The sequence below is a fragment of the Stenella coeruleoalba genome (assembly GCF_951394435.1).
Source record: "Stenella coeruleoalba genome assembly, chromosome: 8".
NCBI lineage: Eukaryota > Metazoa > Chordata > Mammalia > Artiodactyla > Delphinidae > Stenella > Stenella coeruleoalba.
In genome coordinates, this window is record NC_137154.1 from 109,763,123 (window position 1) to 109,779,172 (window position 16,050).

At 44.5% G+C, this 16,050-nt stretch overlaps 1 long non-coding RNA gene across 20 annotated transcripts in view; it reads left to right on the top strand.

The window, feature by feature from the left end:
• LOC307190093 overlaps positions 1-16,050 on the top strand; it is a 1,314,632-nt gene that overhangs the window by 897,594 nt on the left and 400,988 nt on the right. The window contains exon 6 of one of the 20 annotated variants that reach the window (XR_013829394.1): positions 4,818-4,919. The exons of the other annotated variants lie outside the window; for them this stretch is intronic. This is a non-coding gene — a long non-coding RNA (uncharacterized lncRNA). Of the gene's footprint in view, positions 1-4,817; positions 4,920-16,050 lie in introns of those variants that run through there. 20 annotated transcript variants of the gene reach the window in all.

A 16,050-nucleotide genomic window follows, 5' to 3' on the forward strand; every position in this document is an offset into this window, starting at 1 on the left:
TTTTTGGCCAAGTGCATCATTGTCGAGTTTCTGACTCTCTTCATATGTTTTCAATGCAATTCCAGTCTACCTCCTGAAATCGGTTTCCTGCAGTTCTGCCTTGCTTTCAATGCCTCTTCATAGCCTTACCTAAATATATTTTTTAAAAATAGTTGGCCTTTATAACTCTGCAGGATTTTGAATTGCAGTGGCCCTTAGCTCCATTTTTTAGCTCTTATTTTTGTGGTCTTGCCCCGTAACCACAGGATTCCTTGAAGCCCTATTTTTCTTCTGGGGCACCTTGCTGTGCCTTTGGTTAATTCTTCTTACTGATGTGATATTAGAGTGACATGTGCCCATTGAAACCACTACAGCTAGTTTCTCACTGGTTCCCCCTATTCCCATTCATCCTCTGCACTAACTGCAGACTGTGTGATACCAGAACTTAAAGGCATTGACTCCATGTGGGGATGTTGTTAGTAAAGCGGCTGGAATGTCGATCCGGAGCCCCAGGAGAGGAAAAATGAGGTGCGTTTTAGAAACCTTTCCCGATCATATGGTATACCAGTTGCTGGGTTTCCCAAGCATGGTTTAGCTGTAGGAAGATTCCCTTCAACCTGGAGTGTTGGGACCCTTGGACTGAGTAGCATGAAGTATTGCATTAAACTTTCGGCAGTTGCTCACCAAAGCTCACCAATCCTGTCAGCCCCAAGTGTCCAGCCTTATGTCTTATCCAGCTGTGGGTTTATATGTGGTCAATCCAGGTTGTATCACAGCCCCTGAGCGAATTTTGTAAGAATTTTTCTCTCTTTCATTGTTTCAGCGTTTTGTTTTTAAAATTTATTTCTATAATGGGGTTTAGCTCCTTTTCACTGCTGTGTTTGTGCCGCTCTGCACACACTTGATTCCCTTATGGAGATATATCAATACATGGGTTTTAAGATTCTTATTCCTCAGATATATTTCTCTGCGGTGTATAGGGAGTGTTGAGGCCAGTTCATTGAGGAAGGTGTAGATCTTGTCTAATACCTATTTGGTTTATTGAACGGTATCTGTGCTAATTTCAAACTCTGGTTTTATGCATCACCCCACCTCTCCTTTCCCCTTAAGCTGACATAAGTGTGTTTTCTAAATGTGAGACACTGTTCTGTTCTGTAATTCATTTCTTGTGCAGCCATATTTACCCTCCCTCTATAAGTGATATCTTATGATATGTTTCTTTTTCTGTTTGACTTATTTCAAGTAGTATTATCGGACCTAAATCCACTCTTTATCCTTCTACTAGCCTTATTACATTGATTTCATGGTGAAGAGATATTCCATTGTACATAAGTACCACATCTTCTTTATCCATTGTTCTCTTTCCTGGGATATTTAAGGTGTACTGAAGTTGAGGTTCTTGTAAACAGAGTAGCCCTAAACTGTGGTGTGCTTGTGTCTTGTTGATTTTTAGACTTCCCTAGATATACTCCCATGATTGGAAGTGTCCTATGCTCTGTAGCTCTGTTTTTTAGATGATTTAGGAACCACCATACACTTCTCCAGAGTGGCTCTCGGCAGTTCACACACTGCCCATCAGCGTATAAAGGCTCCCTGTTCTCCATGGCCTGTCCTGCATTTCTGGTTTTTACAATTTTTTAGGATGGCCCTTTTGACCGGTGGGAAGTGAGACTTCTTTGTTGTGCACATTTGCATTGCTTGCTTGCTTCGTTGCCCATAAAGTGCGTATGCGTTTTTTCCTGGATATAATCAGGAAAAAACGCATACGCCCTTTTGGGCCAACTGCATCATTGTCGAAATTCTGCCGCTTTTCATGTGCGTTAAAGACGAGTCCAATCTATCTCTTGAAATCTGTTTCTTGCAATTCTGTCTTGCATTCAGATCCTCTTCTTTGCCTTACCTCAACATATTTTTGGACGTTAGTTTTCATTTATAACTCTGCAGGTTTGTGAATTGCAGTGACCCTGAGCTCCATTTTTTAAGTTGCTCTTTTGTGAGCTGGCCTCAAACCCGCAGGATTGCTTCAGGCCCTATTTTGGCTCCGGCGAGGCAGGCTGAGCCTTTCTTTAATTCTTATTCTTAATGGGAAATTAGAGTGATATGTGCCCGTCCAAACCCCTACAACTCTTCTCTCATTGGTTCCCCCTCTTCCCGTTCATCCTCCTCACAATTTGCAAAATGTGTGAAACAGAAGTTTAAATGTGCTGATTCTCCAAGTGGGGAGATTCTAAGTAGCGTGGCTGGAATGGTGAACAGGAGCACCAGGAGAGGATAAATGAGGTGCATTTTAGACACATCTCCCGATCACATGGTGTACAGTCCTCTGGGTTTTCCATGCATGTTTTAGCTGTAGGAAGATCCCTTGAACCTGCAGATTTGGGACCCATTGAATGGGTACCAGGTAGTATTACTTTAAAGGGTGTGCATTTCCTCACCCAACCTCACATTTCTCTTAGCGCAAACAGTTTCCAGCCTTATGTCTCATCCTGCTGTGGGTCTAGATGTGTTCAATCCATGTTGCATCACCGTCCCTGAGGAAAAGTTGTAAGAGGTTTTCTCTGTCTCTCTGTCGTTTATTTTTTTCAATTTATTACTATATTGGTTACAGCTGATTTTCAAAGCTCTGTTTCTTGCTGCTGTACCTCCACTTGATTCGCGTACAGAGAGACATCAATAAATTCTTTTTCAGATTCTTACCAGTCGTATATATTCTTTTCCGGTGACTTGAGTGTGCGGAGTGCAGTTCTTTTAGCTACCGTGTAGGCCTTGTTGATTATCAGTTTGGTATTTGGAATGGTATCTTTGCTAATTTCAACCTCCTGGATGATGCCTCACCCCTCCCCACCTTTCCCGTTTAGCAGCCTTATGCGTGTTTTCTACATATTTGACTATGTTTTTGTTTTGTAATTTATTTCATGTGTAGCCATTTTGGATTCCACCTTTAAGTGATATCTTATGATATGTGTCTTTTTCTTTTTGAATTCTGTCACTTAGAATGATCATACGTAACTCCTCCGGAGTTGTTACAACTGGCCATATTTCATTGATTTCCAGGCTGAATAATATTCCACTCTACCTAAGTACCACATCTCTATCCATTTTTTCCCTCCAGAGACATTTAAGTTATATCCTAGTCGAGGATCTTTTAAACAGAGAGGGGGTAAACATTGGGGTGCCTGTGTCCTCTCGATTTTTGTTTTTCCCAAGATATACGCCCATGAGTGCAAGTGCCCTATGCTCTGTAGCTCATTTTTTAGATGCTTTAGTAAACACAATACACTTCTCCAGAATGGCCGTTGGCAATATACATTTCCACTATAAGTCTCACAGGGCTCCCTCTTCTCGTTGCCCTGTCCTGCATTTCTGTTGTTTACGCTTTATGAGGATGGCTCTTCTGACTGATGCGAAGTGATATCTTTTGTAGTATTGACTTCCAGTGCCCACCTGTTTGGTTGGCTAAAAAAGTGTATGCCCTTTTCTTGAATATATACAGAAAAGAATGCATACACCCTTTTTGGCCAACTGCAATGTTGGCAATGTTCAGCTCCTTTTCTTGTGCTTAATGGCGAGTCCTTTCTACCTCCTCAAATCCCTTTCCTGCCATTCTCCCTTGCTTACAAGTCCTTTTCTCTGACTTTCCTCAAGACATTTTTCAGTGATGGATATTTTCAACTCTGCAGTTTTGTGAATTTTACTGCCCCTGAGTTCCATTGTTCAACTCGTGTTTATGGGAACTGGCCACAAAGCAGCAGGATTTCCTCAAGCCCTATACTGTTTCCATGGGCAACCCTAGCCTTTGGTCAATTCGTCTTCCTGATTGGAAATTAGAGTGACATGTGCCTGTCTGAACACCTAGGACTTGTCTCTCATTGTTCCTCATCCTTCCGCTTCATCCTCTGGACAAATTCCAAACTGTACGCAACAGGATGTTGACAGTGCTGACATCTCCAAGTGGGGAGACTGTTAGTAAAGACGCTGGAGGGGTGAACCCGAGCACCAGGAGATGAGGAGATGAGATGCCTTTTCCAAACTCTTCCCGATCAGACGGTATACCATCCTCTGGGTGTGACAGACATGTTTTAGCAGTAGGAAGAGTCCCATTCATGTAAGGAGAACACCAGGGCTTTTTCAAAATCAGTGTCTCCCCGAAACCCAAACTGGGGAAGTTTTTAAGCTACGGCTACACATATGTTCATTAAGGGCCTTGGGAAGTAGGCAGAGTCCAAACTTTAGATGATTGAAGTCTTCAGGGTCAGAAGCACTCACCACCAGCTTCCCTTAGGCTACACTTTAACTGTCATTGATAGATGATGTCAATAAAAATATCTATTCTTTTTCAGATTATTTCCCCTTATAGGTTATTGCAAAATGTTGAGTGTAGTTCCCTGTGCTATACAGTAGTTCCTTGTTGATGATCTATTTTATACATAGCAGTGTGTATGTGTTCATTCCAAACTGTTAATTTATCCCTCCTCCCACCTTTCCCCTTTGGTAATAATAAATTATAAGATTTTATACTTCTCAGAAATGGGGGAGCTGAAAGAGAGGTATCATTTTCAATGGAAAAGCATTTAAAACAAGATTGAAGGTTTAACCAAGATTATTAGCTGTACATCCTTGGAAAGAAATCACTTCGTTTCTCTAATATTGACCTGACAAATAAGACAAACCTTTTCACTGAACTTGCTTATAAAAAGTGATGGAAATATCAAATGGAAGTGTTAAAAACATCTTATTTTACCCGAGCCTTATACACTGTTCTATGTTAACTACAGTTTGGCTCACACATCTGTTCATTGAGGTTACAATAGTCTCAATTTCTGTTACTGATCCTCCAGAGTGGACCCCAACAAGTGTCCCCCTGCCCAGTGTCATTGGGGCCAACAGATCGAGACTGAGTTTGGTTCACAAGCAAAGGAAACTTTATATTTTGATCAGAGAATGGAGAGGTGAGAGCATGCACTACCCCGTGGGCTGTGGGCTGGGCTGCTGTGTAGAGATCCTGTCAGAGTCAGTGGGAGGGAGGGAGGCGGCGGAGCTCTCGAGGGCCGGGTTGGCTGTAGCTCAGCCTCTATATCGTGGAGTCTGCACTGGGCCCCAGGAGCTGAGGTGTCGACCCAGCCATTCTGCACTAGGAAATCTGGTCTGAAGTGCCGGGTGTGGAACCTCTGCATGCGGGACCCTAGGAGCACGTGAAATTAGACAAAGCACAAAGGATAAAAAAGGTTAGACTTGACTTTATTGCCCAGATTCTATTTTTATCTCCCAGGGATTTTTAATGGGCTTTGCTGGGGACAAACCCCTCCTCTGCCTTTTGTCCCGTTCCTCATTCTTGGAGTGCTGAGGGTGCAGACCCTTCTTCTGTAACTGCTGAGTGCTGAGTTGGGAGCCCTCATACCCTGGGGCGAGGGTCAGAGCTTCTCCCCAGCAGCCTCCCGGTGACGTTGATTGTCCCCAGGACCCCTGCCTCCCTGCTCGTCCACCTGAGCACCAGCATTGGAAGTGTTATAGATTCTAATGACCTTTAAGGGTCCAGGAAAGAGATGTGCAGAGACGCTGTGGGGGCCGGTTTCACCCCGCCCCACATTTGTTCGGCCACCTTAGGCTGACCGTCTCTGCCAGCCTAGATGCTCTGACCAGTAGTCTGCGCTTTCTTCAATTAAGCCCCTGAATTAACGTACAAACAGCACCAGGTGTCAGAGCCCTGCCCGCTCAACTCCCAGACAGTCCAGGGTCAGTGGTGACCAAGGACCATGATGGCTACTGAGTCAACAGCCTTTTGAAGTAAACAGGAGTCCAGCCGGTCTTATTGGCCACCATCATCACGGTGTCTGTAGGCTTTTCTATGGTGACAGTGTGGTATACTGTTCCCCCGCCAAGATTATTAGCTCCCCTCTGGGTGCAGTAAGTCCTGCAAGCAGTAGTCTACTCTTTTGGGACACACTCTTGTTGTTTTATGAGAGAAACTCCAGGTCAAGTGATGTTCACACGAGTCGTCATGGTGCCCTGTTGCCCCCGGTTATCTCTCTGGATGTTGGAGTTGCAGGGCCTCCTCACTCGAGGTCGGTGTGCCCACGGAGCGAACCCTGCAACTTCAGGGCATGGTTGGTGGTTAGGATCACCACGTGGGGTCCATTTCCCTTAGGAGGGAGGTGGCCTTTTGGGCTGCTGATTTCCAGGTTTTTAGATACCGCCAGTATCTTGGCCAGATGTGGCAGTGGGCCAAGCCCCTTAGTGACCGTAGTTTATCCTACCTGGATGGCATTCTTGCATTGTTCCATTTCAAGTGGTCCCAGTTTTTGCACTAATTCTCCAATGGCGATTCACCTTTCACCGGGAATGTAAAGGTCAAAGGGTTTAGCTAAATTAGGGAGTTCTAGGGCAAGGGTCTGAATTGACTGCTCTTTCCATTCTTGAAAGGCCACTTCTGGATTCTATTCAAAAGGATCATCATCTTTTCCTTTCAGTGTTTCATATAGAGGCCCAGCTAGTAGACTGTAGCTAGGGATCCAGAAGCAGCAAACCCTGGCCTCCCCAGGAACCCCTAAGCTGTCTTCTAGTTTTAGAAAGGGGTAAGGCTGAAAATGGTTTCTTCCCTTTCCTGGGATGGGCTTCTCTGACCTTCTGTGAGAATGAAGCCCAGGCAGGTCACCGCAGTCTGTGATATTTGAGCTTTTTCTTGGACAACTTCTATCCTTTATTGGCTTGGTAGTTCAGAGGCCTCCTTAGTAGGGCTGGTGATCAGAATGTCGTCTGCATATTGAAGGAGGGTTTCCTTTTCCAGAGGTAGAACTTTTAGGTCTTTAGCTAAGCTTTCCCCAAAGATGGTGTGGGAATTTTTGCACCCTTGGGGCCAGACGGCCCGGAAGTATTGTTTTAGTTGTATGTTGAGTCCTGCCACTCACAAGCCAAAATTTCTTGTGACTCTGGGACTAATGGAATACAAAAGAAGGCATCATTGAAGACTAATACAGAATACCATGTCCTGGTGGTTGGTAGAATGACCAGCAGGGTGTAGGAATTAGGAGCAACTGGAGGTATATCCTCGGTGGCTTCACTGACTGTCCTGACATCCTTTACCAGGTCCCCAGCAGCCCATGGGGCTCTCGTGGTCAGACCAATCCCAGAATATGGAGCTCACCTGGGCAGGTACCCCACCCCCACCCCAGCCCACGGGGCTCTCGTGGTCAGGCCCCTCCCAGGATACAGAGCTACCCTTGCAGGTACCGTGGCAGGGCTGGGCACACAGGAACCGTGCACATAGCCCTCATTGCAGAGCACCCCCAGCTCACCTGTCGCTCAGAGCTGACACAGAGCACCTCAGAGCAGGACTTGAACTAACAAACAGCAGCTGCGACAGGTCTGTGACCCTGGGCATCACTCCGTGAGGCCTCCCTCCACCTGGTCTTCCAGAGACTTCCACTGCACCCGGGGCACCAGGCCTCTGTCTCCAACCACCACCCACCCCTCCTCTCCCTGACTCCTGGGTTCCTCTCATTAGGAGAGGGTTTTCTTGAAGTTGTCTCCCACTCATGGGCCAGATAAAATGATTAGAAAACAAGCCAAAGCTGCAGCCCCTTGTCTATCCTGACTCTCAGGAGCCCACACCTGTTCCTTGGACCTGGCCGGTTCAGCAAGTTCCATTTTCTGCAACTGTGAGCCCCTGAGGGGTGATGATTGGCTGACCTGGGCAGCCTTACCGTGCCGGCCAGCCCTCCCCAGGTGTGCCTGGGTTGAGATCAATATAAATACCACTCCAGGCAGCAAGAGCCCCTGCAGCCGTGCCTGACGCCATTTTCTCTGCCCTGTCAGCAGTCTCGGGGCTGGGCTGGTGGGAGGGAGTGAGAGGCCACGGCTTTGTGGGTGGCCCAGTGTGAGTGGGGCTCTGCTGGACTTTCTGCAGCAGTTGCCAGGCTGCCACCTGCTAAAGAAGAGGATGTGTCACCCATACCTGCTGCTGGAATTTCTCCCTGGGCAGAGGTGAGGAAGGAAAAAAGCAGTGGGGGCAGGGACAGGACGGGTATCTCAGGCAGGGAAATGGAAATCTTCCAGAAGAGCACCCAGGGCCAGGACCATCCTGGCTGGCCTGCAGGCACCAAGTCGGCCGGCATGCTGTCACTCGTGTGGCTCTATGGCCCTTCCTCTAGGCTTTCAAGTCCTTGTATATATTCAGGTGTTTTACCTGGGACGGGTGGGAATAGTTCAGCAGCAACTGGCCTGGGGCTCAGCTCACGTTTACTCACAGATGCCTCGGCACGGTGCCCCAGCTTTGCAATGAGGACGCTTGTTGCGTGGGGGCTGCTGGCTGAATGGGAGACGATTCCCCACCACTGACCAACTTCAGAATTGTTTACAACTGGAGCAAGTGCCCTGATACGGTTTTCCTCTGTGTAACTGGTGGGTTCTGTGTTTTTTTTCTCTTTTTCGTTTTTGGTTCAAGGTAGATTTTATTCCTCTTTTTTGTATTTACAGATATAAGCATGGAAATAATTTATTCATATAAATACATGTATGTGCAGGGAATAATTGTTTTTTCTGTTTTATTTTTTAAATTTTACTTCTTTTTAATTTTGAATTTTATTTTATATTTTTATACAGCAGGTTCTTATTGGTTATCTATTTTATACATATAAATGTATACATGCCAATCCCAGTCTCTCAACTCCTCCCACCACCACCCCCCCAACAGCTTTCCCCCCTTGTTGTCCATACGTTTGTTGTCTACATCTGTTGCTCTATTTATGCCTTGCAAAATGGTTAATCTGTACAGTTTTTCTAGGTTCCACATATATGCATGAATATACAAGATTTGTTTTTCTCTTTCTGACTTACTTCACTCTGTATGACAGTCTCTAGATCCATCGACGTCTCTACAAATGACCCAATTTCATTCCTTTTCATGGCTTAGTAATATTCCATTTTATATATGTACCACAGCTTTATGCATTCGTCTGTCTGTGGGCATTTAGGTTGCTTCCATTACCTCGATATTGTAAATAGTGATGCAATGAACATTGCGGTGAATGACTCTTTTTGATTTATGGTTTTGTCTGGGTATATGTCCAGTACTGGGATTGCTGTATCATATGGTAATTCTATTGTTAGTTTCTTAAGAAATTCCATATTGTTCTCCATAATGACTGTATCAATTTATATTCCCAACAATAGTGGAAGAGGGTTCCTTTTCTCCACACCCTTTCCAGCATTTTTTGTTTGTAGATTTTCAATGATGCCTATTCTACCAGGTGTGAGGTGATACCTCATTGTTGAATCCATTTCGTTGAGCAAGGGGTAGCTCTTGTCTATTACATATTTGGCTTATGGAACGGTATCTGTGCTAATTTCAAACTCTGCTTTTATGCAGCACCCCAACTCACCTTCCCCCTTAAGCAGGCATAAGTTGGTTTTCTAAACTTGAGACCCTGTTCTGTTTTGTAATTCAGTTCATGTGTAGCCAAGTTCACATTCCGTGTATTAGTGATAACTTATGATGTTTCTTTTTCTGTGTGACTTATTTCAGTTAGAATCATCATACCTGAATCCACTCATTGTGATGCTAAGGGCCTGATGACATAGATTTCATTGCTGAGTGATATTGCTTTGTAAGTAAATACCACAACTTCTTTATCCATTTTTCACTTTCTGCGATGTTGAACTTGTACTGTAAACGAGGTTCTTGTAAACAGAGGCGTCCCAAACTTTGGGGTGGCTGTGTCTTTTTGATTTTAATTTCCCTAAGCTATAGGACCATAAGTGGCAGTGCCCTAGGCTCTGTTGCTTTGTTTTTTAGATGTTTCAGGAAACACCATACACTTCTCCCGAGTGTCTGTTGGCAATTTACATCCCGCCCATCAGCATAACAAGGCTCCCAGTTCTCCATGGCCTGTCCTGCCTTTCTGGATTTTACACTTTTTTCAGATGGCCCTTTTGACCGGGGGGAAGTGAGACTTCATTGTAGTGCAGATTTCCTTTGCAAGCTTGCTTGGTTGGCCAAAAAGGGCGTATGCGTTTTTTCCTGAATATATTCAGGAAAAAACGCATACGCCCTTTTTGGCCAAGTGCATCATTGTGGACCTTCTGCCTCTTTTCCTATGCTTTCTATGCAATTCCAGTCTACCTCCTGAAATCGGTTTCCTGCAATTCTGCCCCGCTTTCAAGTCCTCTTGGCAGCCTTACTTCAGTATATTTTTGGACGATAGCTGTCATTTATAACTCTGCAGGTTTGTGAATTACAGTGCCCCTGAGCTCCTTTCTTCAACTCACTTTCTTTTGAGCTGGCCGCAACACCGCAGGATGGCTTCAGGCCCTAATCTGTTTCCGGCACGGCACGCTGAGCCTTTGGTTATTTCCTCTTCCTGGTGGGAAATGAGAGTTAAATTTGCCCATCCAGACACCTCCAGCTAGTCTCTCATTGGTTCTCCCTATTCCTGTTCATCTTCCGCAGAAATTGCAAACTGGGCCAAACAGGAGGTTAAAGGCGCTGACTCTCCAAGTGAGGAGAGTGTTAGTAAAGCGTCTGCAATGTTGCACCCAAGTACCAGGGGAGGAAAACTGAGACATATTTGAACATGTCTCCCGTTCACACGGTTGATCATACTCTGGGTTCCACATGCATGTTTTAGCTGAAGGAAGAATACCTTAAACCTGGAGAGTTGAGACCCGTGGAATGGGTACCATGCAATATGACTTCAAAGGGTCTTCATTTGCTCACCGAACCTCTCCAATCCTATCACTGCTGCGTTTGTGCCCCTGTACACAACTTGATTCTCTTTTGGAGACATAGCAATCCATAGGTTTTAAGATACTTACTAGTCAGGTACATTCTTAGGCGTTTAATATGGGGTGTTGAGTCCATTTCGTTGAGCAAGGAGTAGCTCTTGTCTATTCCATATTTGGCTTAATGAACTTTATCTGTGCTCATTTCAATCTCTGGTTTTATGCAGCACCCCAACTCACCTTTCCCATTAAGCAAGCATAAGTTGGTTTCGTAAATTTGAGACCCTGTTCTGTTCTGTAATTCAGTTCCTGTGTAGCCAAGTTTACATTCCGTGTATTAGTGATATCTTATGATGTTTCTTTTTCTGTGTGACTTATTTCAGTTAGAATCATCGTACCTGAATCCACTCATTATGCTGCTATGGGCCTGATGACATAGATTTCTTTGCTGAGTGATACTGCATTGTACGTAAGTACCACAAGTTCTTTATCCATTTTTCACTTTCTGTGATATTGAACTTGTACGGTAAACGAGGTTCTTGTAAACAGAGCCGTTCCATACTTTGGGGTGGCTGTGTCTTTGTGATTTTAATTTCCCTAAGCTATAGGACCATAAGTGGAAGTGCCCTAGGCTCTGTTGCTTTGTTTTTTAGATGTTTCAGGAAACACCACACACTTCTCCCAAGTGTCTTTTGGCAATTTACATCCCGCCCATCAGCATAACAAGGCTCCCAGATCTCCATGGCCTGTCCTGCCTTTCTGGATTTTACACTTTTTTCAGATGGTCCCTTTGACAGGGGGGAAGTGAGACTTCATTGTAGTGCAGATTTCTTTGCAAGCTTGCTTGGTTGGCCAAAAAGGGCGTATGCGTTTTTTCCTGAATATATTCAGGAAAAAACGCATACGCCTTTTTTGGCCAAGTGCATCATTTTGGACGTTCTGCCTCTTTTCCTATGCTTTCAATGCAATTCCAGTCTACCTCCTGAAATCAGTTTCCTGCAACTCTGCCCCGCTTTCAAGTCCTCTTGGCAGCCTTACTTCAGTATATTTTTGGACGATAGCTGTCATTTACAACTCTGCAGGTTTGTGAATTACAGTGCCCCTGAGCTCCTTTCTTCAACTCGCTTTCTTGTGAGCTGGCCGCAACACCGCAGGATGGCTTCAAGCCCTAATGTGCTTCCGGCATGGCACGCTGAGCCTTTGGTTAATTCCTCTTCCTGGTGGGAAATGAGAGTTAAATTTGCCCGTCCAGACACCTCCAGCTAGCCTCTCATTGGTTCTCCCTATTCCTGTACATCTTCCGCAGAAAATGCAAACTGGGCCAAACAGGTGGTTAAAGGCGCTGACTCTCCTAGTGGGGAGAGTGTTAGTAAAGCGTCTGGAATGTTGCACCCTAGTACCAGGGGAGGAAAACTGAGACATATTTGAACACGTCTCCCGTTCACACGGTTGATCATACTCTGGGTTCCACATGCATGTTTTAGCTGAAGGAAGAATACCTTAAACCTGGAGAGTTGAGACACGAGGAATGGGTACCATGCAGTATGACTTCAAAGGGTCTTCATTTGCTCACAAAGCTCTCCAGTCCTATCACTGTTGCATTTATGCCGCTGTACACACGCTTGATTCTCTTTTGGAGACATAGCAATCCATAGGTTTTAAGATACTTAATAGTCAGGTACATTCTTATGCGTTTAATATGCGGTGTTGAGTCCATTTCGTTGAGCAAGGAGTAGCTCTTGTCTATTCCATATTTGACTTAAGGAACTTTATCTGTGCTCATTTCAATCTCTGGTTTTATGCAGCACCCCAACTCACCTTTACCCTTAAGCAAGCATAAGTTGGTTTTCTAAATTTGAGACCCTCTTCTGTTCTGTAATTCAGTTCCTGTGTAGCCAAGTTTTCATTCCGTGTATTACTGATATCTTATGATGTTTCTTTTTCTGTGTGACTTATTTCAGTTAGAATCATCATACCTGAATCCACTCATTGTGATGCTAAGGGCCTGATGACATAGATTTCATTGCTGAGTGATATTGCTTTGTAAGTAAATACCACAACTTCTTTATCCATTTTTCACTTTCTGGGATGTTGAACTTGTACTGTAAACGAGGTTCTTGTAAACAGAGCCGTTCCAAACTTTGGGGTGGCTGTGTCTTTTTGATTTTAATTTCCCTAAGCTATAGGACCATAAGTGGCAGTGCCCTAGGCTCTGTTGCTTTGTTTTTTAGATGTTTCAGGAAACACCATACACTTCTCCCGAGTGTCTGTTGGCAATTTACATCCCGCCCATCAGCATAACAAGGCTCCCAGTTCTCCATGGCCTGTCCTGCCTTTCTGGATTTTACACTTTTTACAGATGGCCCTTTTGACTGGGGGGGAAGTGAGACTTCATTGTAGTGCAGATTTCCTTTGCAAGCTTGCTTGGTTGGCCAAAAAGTGCGTATGCGTTTTTTCCTGAATATATTCAGGAAAAAACGCATACGCCCTTTTTGGCCAAGTGCATCATTGTGGATGTTCTGCCTCTTTTCCTATGCTTTCAATGCAATTCCAGTCTACCTCCTAAAATCGGTTTTCTGCAATTCTGCCCCGCTTTGAAGTCCTCTTGGCAGCCTTACTTCAGTGTATTTTTGGATAAAAGCTGTCATTTATAACTCTGCAGGTTTGTGAATTACAGTGCCCCTGAGCTCCTTTCTACAACTCGCTTTCTTTTGGGCTGGCCGCAACACCGCAGGATGGCTTCAGGCCCTAATCTGCTTTCGGCACGGCACACTGAGCCTTTGGTTATTTCCTCTTCCTGGTGGGAATTGAGAGTTAAATTTGCCCGTCCAGACACCTCCAGCTAGTCTCTCATTGGTTCTCGCTATTCCTGTTCATCTTCCGCAGAAATTGCAAACTGGGCCAAACAGGAGGTTAAAGGGACTGACTCTCCAAGTCAGGAGAGTGTTAGTAAAGCGTCTGGAATGTTGCACCCGAGTACCTGGGTACGAAAACTGAGACATATTTGAACACGTCTCCTGATCACATGGTTGATCATACTCTAGGTTCCACATGCATGTTTTAGCTGAAGGAAGAATACCTTAAACCTGGAGAGTTGAGACCCGTGGAATGGGTACCATGCAGTATGACTTCAAAGGGTCTTCATTTGCTCACAAAGCTCTCCAGTCCTATCACTGTTGCATTTATGCCGCTGTACACACGCTTGATTCTCTTTTGGAGACATAGTAATCCATAGGTTTTAAGATACTTAATAGTCAGGTACATTCTTAGGCGTTTAATATCGGGTGTTGAGTCCATTTCGTTGAACAAGGAGTAGCTATTGTCTGTTCCATATTTAGCGTAAGGAACTTTATCTGTGCTCATTTCAATCTCTGGTTTTATGCAGCACCCCAACTCACCTTTCCCCTTAAGCAAGCATAAGTTGCTTTTCTAAATTTGAGACCCTGTTCTGTTTTGGAATTCACTTCCTGTGTAGCCAAGTTTACATTCCGTGTATTAGTGATAGCTTATGATGTTTCTTTTTCTGTGTGACTTATTTCAGTTAGAATCATCGTACCTGAATCCACTCATTATGCTGCTAAGGGACTGATGACATAGATTTCATTTCTGAGTGATACTGCATTGTACGTAAGTACCATAAGTACTTTATCCATTTTTCAATTTCTGTGATATTGAACTTGTATGGTAAACGAGGTTCTTGTAAACAGAGGCGTCCCTAACTTTGGGGTAGCTCTGTCTTTTTGATTTTAATTTCCCTAAGCTATAGGACCATAAGTGGAAGTGCCCTAGGCTCTGTTGCTTTGGTTTTTAGATGTTTCAGGAAACACCATACACTTCTCCCGAGTGTCTGTTGGCAATTTACATCCCGCCCATCAGCATAACAAGGCTCCCAGTTCTCCATGGCCTGTCCTGCCTTTCTGGATTTTACACTTTTTTCAGATGGCCCTTTTGACCAGGGGGAAGTGAGACTTCATTGTAGTGCAGATTTCCTTTGCAAGCTTGCTTGGTTGGCCAAAAAGTGCGTATGCGTTTTTTCCTGAATATATTCAGGGAAAAACGCATACGCCCTTTTTGGCCAAGTGCATCATTGTGGACGTTCTGCCTCTTTTCCTATGCTTTCAATGCAATTCCAGTCTACCTTCTGAAATCGGTTTCCTGCAATTCTGCCCCGCTTTCAAGTCCTCTTGGCAGCCTTACTTCAGTATATTTTTGGACGATAGCTGTCATTTATAACTCTGCAGGTTTGTGAATTACAGTGCCCCTGAGCTCCTTTCCTCAACTCTCTTTCTTGTGAGCTGGCCGCAGCACCGCAGGATGGCTTCAGGCCCTAATCTGGTTCCGGCACAGCACGCTGAGCCTTTGGTTATTTCCTCTTCCTGGTGGGAAATGAGAGTTAAATTTGCCCGTCCAGACACCTCCAGCTAGTCTCTCATTGGTTCTCGCTATTCCTGTTCATCTTCCGCAGAAATTGCAAACTGGGCCAAACAGGTGGTTAAAGGCACTTACTCTCCAAGTGTGGAGAGTGTTAGTAAAGCGTCTGGAATGTTGCACCCGAGTACCAGGGGAGGAAAACTGAGACATATTTGAACACGTCTCCCGTTCACATGGTTGATCATACTCTGGGTTCCACATGCATGTTTTAGCTTCAGGAAGAATACCTTAAACCTGGAGAGTTGAGACCCGTGGAATGGGTACCATGCAATATGACTTCAAAGGGTCTTCATTTGCTCACCGAACCTCTCCAGTCCTATCACTGCTGCGTTTATGCACCTGTACACACGCTTGATTCTCTTTTGGAGACATAGCAATCCATAGGTTTTAAGATACTTACTAGTCAGGTACATTCTTAGGCATTTAATATGCGGTGTTGAGTCAATTTCGTTGAGCAAGGAGTAGCTCTTGTCTATTCCATATTTGGCTTAAGGAACTTTATCTGTGCTCATTTCAATCTCTGGTTTTATGCAGCACCCCAACTCACCTTTACCCATAGCAGGCATAAGTTGGTTTTCTAAATTTGAGACCCTGTTCTGTTTTGGAATTCACTTCCTGTGTAGCCAAGTTTACATTCCGTGTATTACTGATATCTTATGATGTTTCTTTTTCTGTGTGACTTATTTCAGTTAGAATCATCATACCTGAATCCACTCATTGTGCTGTTAAGGGCCTGATGACATAGATTTCATTGCTGAGTGATATTGCTTTGTAAGTAAATACCACAACTTCTTTATCCATTTTTCACTTTCTGAGATGTTGAACTTGTACTGTAAACGACGTTCTTGTAAACAGAGGCGTCCCAAACTTTGGGGTGGCTGTGTCTTTTTGATTTTAATTTCCCTAAGCTCTAGGACCATAAGT